General features: G+C 41.8%; 2 non-coding genes across 2 annotated transcripts; both read left to right on the forward strand.

Annotated features, from left to right (window-relative positions):
- Positions 1-7,408: 7,408 nt before the first annotated feature.
- Positions 7,409-7,482, forward strand: TRNAY-AUA (transfer RNA tyrosine (anticodon AUA)). Its single transcript has one exon. It is a non-coding gene; the product is annotated as a tRNA-Tyr (tRNA).
- Positions 7,483-8,578: 1,096 nt separating this feature from the next.
- TRNAN-AUU (transfer RNA asparagine (anticodon AUU)) lies at positions 8,579-8,652 on the forward strand. Its single transcript has one exon. It is a non-coding gene; the product is annotated as a tRNA-Asn (tRNA).
- Positions 8,653-9,053: the final 401 nt, after the last annotated feature.

A 9,053-nucleotide genomic window follows, 5' to 3' on the forward strand; every position in this document is an offset into this window, starting at 1 on the left:
TAATTGACATTGTTATCAGATTTTGGTGATCTTTAAGTAGACAAGTCAAAATTTCAAACTCCCTGTTATGGTGTAGGGTACCTGGCCTTCTCTGATGTAATCAGAGTTAGATTTGATTCAGTGATTTTATAAAAACAGATAGGAAGCACAATTTAGCAGTGGGTTGCAGAGAAAAAGAAATATGCTGGCAAAAAAAAAAACAATTGAGTGATTTAAACAGCTCTTCATTTTCTGGCTTTATTTTTATGCTAACAAATTTGTTCTCTGAAAAGTGTCCACAAAGCCAAGTCTCTGATTAACACCTTTGTATGGATGGTTTTTCACCTATTACTAAATTAAACTTGCTTCATTGGAAAGGCAGCAAGATGCATCTTCATTTCAATGTCTACTGAAATAATACAGGTTGACACCAGGAAACATTACCGCCACTGCATCCTTGCTGCTTTCTCATGTAGAAGTCTGTTTAATGTGAAAACAAGGTGATATCTAATTAGCACACAGGTAAGGGATTAAGAAAATCTTTATTTAAGGGTGAAAATGTTTCTCACAAAATCGTTGCCCCAATGCATCATTGAAATTCAAGCTGGAAAGATGATTTTTTTTTTTCAAAACAATGTTTATTGAAGAAAGGTAGAGATAGATGTACAAAATTCCATGTCTGGATTCATAGTGGAGAGGTACAAATAACAGAAATACGAGGTAGGTCAGGGTCATACAAGAAAGTCTCGGTATGTGGAAAATACATGCATAATTACATATAGTACATGTAAGAATTTGGTAATAAATGATATCTATAGGATATATTCCACTCCTATTGTCTAGGGTTACCATTTTGCTTAGTGAAATGTGAGATCTGGTATTAAAGAGACATGAAGGTATCTAGTGGAAGTAAAGACTTGTAATAAGCCTCAGTATCTGACCATATAGACCCTTAGCAGCTGAGAGACCACTACAGACAAGGAGAAAGAAAACAGAAAGTGAAGAGATAATAACCCTTCTTCAAATAATTTTCTATTTTATAAAGAAGATTGGTTAGGTAGAAAAATCGAATTCGTATAGATTGTAGAGGGAAGAGAAATGAGAGGAGAAAGAAAGAAAGAGAGGGGGTGGGAGATGGAAGGGAAGGGGGGGGTGGACAAGACATGAAGACAGGACAACATACAGCATCGTTCTCTAAAGGGAAAACCATACCATAAGGTTGTCAGGTTGGATATATGTCCTGTGGACTGCGATAAGTAGACATTATTTACCGGCTCAACACATTTCAAGCTTAACATAGTTAATAACATTAATCAATCTGTCTATACAAATACCAAGTGGTGGGTTCGAAAATTTTCTGGATTCTGAGCTGAGTGGCATTATCAAAGCTTTGTATAACAGTTTCCCATTTCCTATAGAATCTAGGGGCCCCTGACTCTATATCCGGTACTAGAGCCTGTCGCTCGTAAAATATGTTGTTTAGCAGAGAGGTTCTCATTTCTGTAATAGATGGAGGTTGTCTGTGTAACCAATGGGTGAGGATTAATTTTTTAGCGATAGTGAGGATAACTGTCAGGGCAGGTATAATCTTCTGTTTGTGTGGTCCCAGGTCCCAATCTGAAAAGCAGTAAAATAGACATGCGGTAGGGAGCTTGGTGATTCGAACTGAAAAGATATCATTAACATGGTTTATCAGTTTGTCCCAGAAAGTTCTTATTTTCCTGCAGTCCCAGAAGTTATGATAGTATGTGGCCTCAGCCATCCCACATTTAAAACATCGACCCGTAGAGGCCAGGGTGAAATAGGAATGCTGTTTCGGGGAGATGTAGGCTCTATTTAAGAATTTGAGGTGCGTTTCCTGCAAAGCTGCGGATTTTAAATATTTAAATGTGGGGGACAGTTTGGACATAAGTACCGACATAGCCGGGAAATCAGGTATGTCCCGCTGCCAGCGCGAGTGGAGAGCACTTTGCAAGGGTGTTTTCCCTGAGTCTATGAGAATAGAATATAAATTACGCAGCCTATATCCTATGGTCAGATTAAAACGCAAGAGAGGGGTAAGAGGGTCAATGGCCGTATCAAGGGCCATTCCAGGTGGTAACGACTGTGCAAAATGACGGGATTGGAGGTACATATAAAATTGGGAGTTGGGTAGACCATATCTATCTGATAATGCAGAGAAAGAGTAGAGCTTACCCCCAGGGTCAAAGATATCTCGAATGCACGAGATGCCCTTCTCTTTCCACGTCAAGTAAGCACGGCCGTCCAAACCAGGAGGAAATTGTGGGTTGCCCCAAAAGGTGGTGTAAGGGGAGTTAGAGGAATTCCTGTGCAATCGTTTATTGATAGATTTCCAGGCTTTATAAGTGTCATGAAAGAGTATGTTGGATTTTATATGGGAAGGAATCAGTGAGGTAGGTGCATGAAGGAGAGCAGCTGGGGAGAAAGGATGGAAAAGGTGTTCCTCTATGTTGGGGAGAGTATATACGGAACCACCAGAAAACCAATCCACCATGTATCGATACATAGCTGCATTTGAAAAAGCAGAGATGTCTGGCATCCCAAAACCACCCTCCGGCCTCGGCAGTCGCAAAATATGGCGGGATACCCTAGATTTCTTTTTTGCCCAGATAAATCTTGTAAACAGGGAGTCAAATCGTTGGATATCTGACTTGGAAAGTTGCAAGGGAAGCATTTGGAGGACATAGGATAATTTGGGGAAAATAAAGCTTTTAATAACCACTACCCTACCAGACAATGATAGAGGTAAATCCATCCATCCGTTCAATAATTTCTCCGCCGAGGAGTATATCTGGTGGAAATTAGCAGAGTATAGGGCGTCCAGATTAGGGGGAATCATGATGCCTAAGTATTTAAGTGGAGAGCGGCAAATTGTGAATTGTGTCAGCGTGGGGGATAGAAGGTTTGTGGAGTGACCAGGGCCTAGAGGGAGGAGGCGTGACTTGTCATAGTTCACGCGAAATCCCGAGAAAGAGCTAAAATTATCTATAATGTGCTTTATAGCAGGGATGGAAAATTGGGGGTTAGAGATAAATAAAAGCATGTCATCGGCAAATAGACTGAGTTTCACTTCAGTCGACCCAACACCAATACCAGTATATTCTAGAGACATGCGCAGTGCAGTGGCTAGGGGTTCTATAGCTATAGCAAATAGAAGAGGTGAAAGGGGGCAACCTTGTCTGGTCCCTCTATGGAGGGGGATGGGAGAGGACATATAATTGTTAGAGAGGATTTGAGAGGAAGAGTCATGATAGAGAAGACGTACTGCATGGATGAAGGCCTCCGGGAATCCAAACCTGTGCATGGTGTCAAAAAGGTGATCCCATGTGACTAGGTCAAAAGCCTTCTCAGCATCAAGGGAGAGAAGGGCATAGGGGTTCTGGTCTCCCGAGGTCTCCAACCACTGCATGACAGTCAGTATCTTACGCACATTCACCGTAGAGTGGCGCCCCCAAATAAACCCTGTCTGGTCTTCCTGGATCAGAGAGGGCAAGAGAAGCTTTACCCGGTCTGCCAAGATCTTGGTATATATCTTGTAATCCGTATTCAATAAGGATATAGGTCTATATGAACTGGGAAGCAGGGGGTTTCTCCCTGGTTTATGGAGGATTTTTAGAATCGCAGCGTTGAAGTATAGTGGAGGAGGTGTTCCGGACAACAGCAAGTTGAATAGTTTACAAAGGGGTTTGACCAATTGAGGGGCCAGTATTTTATAGTATTCATTGGTTAGACCGTCAGGTCCAGGGGTTTTGTTTGGTTTCAAACAGTGAATTGCATGGAGCACCTCCTCCTCAGTAATGGGGTTCAGTAGGGGTTGGGATGAGGTAGAAGATAGAGAGGGAAGCGTAAGGGAAGACCAGAAAGAGTGTTGTTGTTGGTAATCAATAGAGGGTTCAGAATATAGTGAGGAATAAAAAGACTGCAGAACCTCAGACACCTGGTCACAATCATGTACCACAGTGCCGTCAGCCCTAGTTAGAGCATGGATAAGTGTTGGGGGATGTTGACCTTTCAGGAGATTTGAAAGCAATCGACTAGATCGATTGCCGAATTTATGAAATCTACATTGAGACATAAATGTTAATTTAGATTCGGTTTGGGTTAAGAGTTTGTCAAAAAGGGATTTCTGTTCATGGTAGAGTTTTCTGGTAATTGGGGTGGGGGACTGCGTGAACGCTTGGTAGGCGTCAGTAAGTTTAGATTGAGCATCAAGGTACAGAGCTTGTGTGTCTTTCTTATGTTTGGAGGTGAAGGAGATGATAGCACCTCTTAGTACTGTCTTAGACGTCTGCCAGAACAGGAGCGGTGATTCCTTCTCTGCAGTTATATTACAATGTGTGAAGTCAGCCCATGATGCCTCCAGCATATTTCTAAATTGAATGGAATTGGTCAGGTGGGATGGGAAGCGCCATTGTCTGACAGGGCCTCTATTGGGGAAGGTGGCGAGAGCCATCCAGCAGACCGCATGATCCGACAAGGACACCGGTTCAATTTCAGAAGTTTGCACCCTGGTAAACATAGAAGCCGAGATGAGCAGATAATCGATTCTCGACAGTGTACCATGAGCAGCCGATAAACAAGTGTATTCACGGTCGACCGGATGACAGGCTCGCCACACGTCCACCAAGTGCAGCTGTGACATTAGATATGGTAAACCATATTTGGGAGTATAACGGCTAGATCTGGATTTGGTGTTCCTATCAAGAGCATTGGATACAGTAGAGTTAAAGTCACCTGCGAGTATCACCTGTTTATGAGAGTGTGGGTGCAGTTTAGCGGCAATGGACAGAAAAAAGGGTTGGGGATCGATATTGGGGGCGTATACATTACACAGTAGAAAGCGTGAGTCATCTAGAGTGGCGTCTACAATGAGGTATCTGCCTTCAGTATCAGATTGGGAGGAGTGAAGGTCTACTTGGACGGAGCGTCTAATCAAAATGAGTACCCCACGGGCCTTGGCAGTAAATGGGGCGGACGCCAGCACTCTCCAGCCCAGGCAATTGAGCTTGTCAATCTCAGGGGGAAGGAGATGAGACTCCTGGAGGAATGCAACATCTACATGTAGTTTAGATAAGTAAAGTAAGATTTTCTTCCTCTTTATGGGGGAGTGGAAGCCACCTACATTATATGTGCAAATTTTTAAACTGGTCATCATTCTGCTGAAGAAAGGTATGGTTCATGGCAATAAATAAAACCGATAATATCATATCTACAAAATACATTGCTATCATGGACACAGAAAACCAACAGGACAAGACACAGAGAGGAGAGAACAATGGGTAGAAAAAGTGGGGGAAAGTAAAGCAAAGGATCCAGAAAAGAATGGATCAAAGGATTAGCATCAAAAGTGCACTTCAGGTACAAAGATAATCTAAATTGACCTATAGTTCGCCAATTGGAGAACCAGATAAGAACTCCAGGCTTGCCCCAGCCCTGGTACTGAGAAATAATAAGCATAGCTTATATATGGCATAAACAAAACATAACTTAGAATAATATGTGGAAAACTTTAGGTGGAAGGCGCCTTAAAAGAAGGATCCCATTCAGAATGGGATTAATGATGAAATGGCACCCGCCATAGCATTTACGCCGGTAAGAGAGGCGTCTCCTCCCACCAATAATTTCAAGAACTTCTAGCGATTAACAGCTATAACATAAACAGATATATCAAAGTAATAGAGTAATCGCCAGTAAAGGAGGAGATAACCACGCTAAGGAATTTTATAGCCGTGGTTAGCAGTCAGGAGTCGAGTCCGTTGAGGGCTGGCGCAGTGAGGAACGGCCGTTCTCCTCTTCCAGTAGATATGCTTCCGCATCAGCCACGGTGGAGAAGTCTGTAAATGAAGATCCTTTGAACAGGCGTAATCGTGCTGGGTATATAAGAGCGAATTTTCTATTTGCTTTTGCTAGGCGGGAACAAAGTGGGGTGAATTCACGTCGTGCCCTGGCCACCTCTGCCGAATAATCTTGGAAGATAAAAATCTTCACATCGTTCCATTGTAAGTTCCGCTTACGGCGAGACGCAGACCAGATGGTGTCTTTGTGGATGTAATTTAGACAACGGAAAATAACAGCTCGGGGTCGGGAATCCTGCGTAGGCCTTGCAGGACCAATGCGATGGGCCCTCTCCACAATCATACCCGTGCAGGAATCTTGGATATCAAGCAGATCTGGCAGCGTGTCTTGTATGAAGGAAAGGAGTGCTGGCCCTTTAAGGGCTTTGGGTAGCCCAACAACCCTCAGATTATTTCGGCGTGATCTATTCTCGAGATCGTCGACCTTATTAAGAAGCTGGTAATGGGATTTCTGAAGAAAGGCGCACTGTTCCTTTAAATCGGCAACGTCATGAAATGTCTCCCCAAGGCGCTGTTCATTAGCCTGCACCCGTTTGGAAAGCTGTTTAAACTGTGATTTGATGTCATGCACTGCCTGTGTGACTTTGGCAGCATGAGATTCCATAATAGGATTAATGGAGTCCTGAATTGCCTTTACCATGTCAGAGTATGTAATTGGGCCCTCAGCCTGCTCTGTAGTCTTATTAGACTTCTGTGTAGAGGGGGCAGCATGTACAGGGAGAGCTGTGTTCACAGAGGAGTCAGAGGAGGAATGTAACTCACGATCTGTGTGTATTTGCTGCTGCTGCGGATGTGTCTGCTGTCCGGCGGCCATCTTGGATTCCCCTTTCGTTTTTGCAGGACGTTGTTTGAGGGGCTTAGCCGCTTCTGGGGCGGCCAGGAAGCGCTCCATCAGGTGCCAGAGGTGTTCCCACAGGCAGGTGAGCGGTTCTGGAGCGGGCTGTAACGCTATGTGCAGCGTACGGGCTAGCGCGGGCTGGGGCGGCACACGGAGCTCACACTGCTGCTGCTGCATGCATCGGCGCCGTACCCGGAAGTCTGGAAAGATGATTTTAATATATCACTTGTACATTTTGTATTGCTCTTCTGGTGACAATGTAGTTTGTTTTTGTCAATTACCATTTTATTAATAGGGTAAAGAAAATTAAGTGGATTTTTTAAAGAAAACTATACTGTCAATATACTATTAAAACAAATTTAAATGGTAAAAGTTATTGTACTTTAAGTAAAAATAAAAGAGCCAAAATATCAATCCCAGTTTTGGATTACTTTAATTAACAAAAAAAAATGCATATAGCAGAGGATAGTTTCAATCTGCCTACCGCTGGGTTATGGGCCCAGCATGCTTCCATTGCTGTACTCTGCTGCACATGTAAGTGCAAGAGATCCTGAAGCACTCACTCATCATGGGAAAGTACCAATGTGTTTCTTCGTTGGTTGATGGAAGAAACATCTTACAAAAACTCTCCAGATTATTGACTTTTTAAAGTTTTTCTAGGAAACGTTTTAGATGAATGCTTATTAGCCTTTGTCAGTATAGACTTTTGCAAAGTGTCTCTGTGGCGCAATCGGTTAGTGTGTACGGCTATAAACCAAAAGGTTGGTGGTTCAATCCCACCCAGGGACGTAATTGACCTTGTTATCAGATTTTGGTGATCTTTAAGTAGACAAGTCAAAATTTCAAACCCCCTCTTATGGTGTAGGGTACCTGGCCTTCTCTGATGTAATCAGAGTTAGATTTGATTCAGTGATTTTATAAAAACAGCTAGGAAGCACAATTTAGCAGTGGGTTGCAGAGAAAAAGAAATATGCTGGTAAAAAAATCCAATTGAGTGATTAAACAGCTCTTAATTTTCTGGCTTTATTTTTATGCTAACAAATTTGTTCTCTGAAAAGTGTCCACAAAGCCAAGTCTCTGATTAACACCTTTGTAGGGATGGTTTTTCACCTATTACTAAATTAAATTTGCTTCATTGGAAAGGCAGCAAGATGCATCCTCATTTCAATGTCTACTGAAATAATACGGGTTGACACCAGGAAACATTAACGCCACTGCATCCTTGCTGCTTTCTCATGTGGAAGTCTGTTTAATGTGAAAACAAGGTGATATCTAATTAGCACACAGGTAAGGAATTAAGAAAATCTTTATTTAAGGGTGAAGATGTTGCTAACAAAATCGTTGCCCCAATGCATCATTGAAATTCAAGCTGGAAAGATGATTTTAATATATCACTTGTACATTTTGTATTGCTCTTCTGGTGACAATGTAGTTTGTTTTTGTCAATTACCATTTTAATAATAGGGTAAAGAAAATTAAGTGGATTTTTGAAAGAAAACAATACTGTCAATATACTATTAAAACAAATTAAAATGGTAAAAGTTATTGTACTTTAAGTAAAAATAAAAGAACCAAAATATCAATCCCAGTTTTGGATTACTTTAATTAACAAAAAAAAATGCATATAGCAGAGGATAGTTTCAATCTGCCTACCTCTGGGTTATGGGCCCAGCATGCTTCCATTGCAGTACTCTGCTGCACATGTAAGTGCAATAGATCATGAAGCACTCACTCATCATGGGAAAGTACCAATGTGTTTCTTCATTGGTTGATGGAAGAAACATCTTACAAAAACTCTCCAGATTATTGACTTTTTAAAGTTTTTCTAGGAAACGTTCTAGATAAATGCTTATTAGCCTTTGTCAGTATGTACTTTTTGCAAAGTGTCTCTGTGGCGCAATCGGTTAGTGTGTTTGGCTATTAACCAAAAGGTTGGTGGTTCAATCCCACCCAGGGACGTAATTGACCTTGTGATCAGATTTTGGTGATCTTTAAGTAGACAAGTCAAAATTTCAAACCCCCTGTTATGGTGTAGGGTACCTGGCCTTCTCTGATGTAATCAGAGTTAGATTTGATTCAGTGATTTTATAAAAACAGCTAGGAAGCACAATTTAGCAGTGGGTTGCAGAGAAAAAGAAATATGCTGGCAAAAAAATCCAATTGAGTGATTAAACAGCTCTTCATTTTCTGGCTTTACTTTTATGCTAACAAAGTTGTTCTCTGAAAAGTGTCCACAAAGCCAAGTCTCTGATTAACACCTTTGTAGGGATGGTTTTTCACCTATTACTAAATAAAACTTGCTTCATTGGAAAGGCAGCAAGAAACACTAGACTAATTGGAGGTGCGCCCTAAAGCAAATT

Source organism: Pseudophryne corroboree, chromosome 8, assembly GCF_028390025.1.
Source record: "Pseudophryne corroboree isolate aPseCor3 chromosome 8, aPseCor3.hap2, whole genome shotgun sequence".
Lineage (NCBI taxonomy): Eukaryota > Metazoa > Chordata > Amphibia > Anura > Myobatrachidae > Pseudophryne > Pseudophryne corroboree.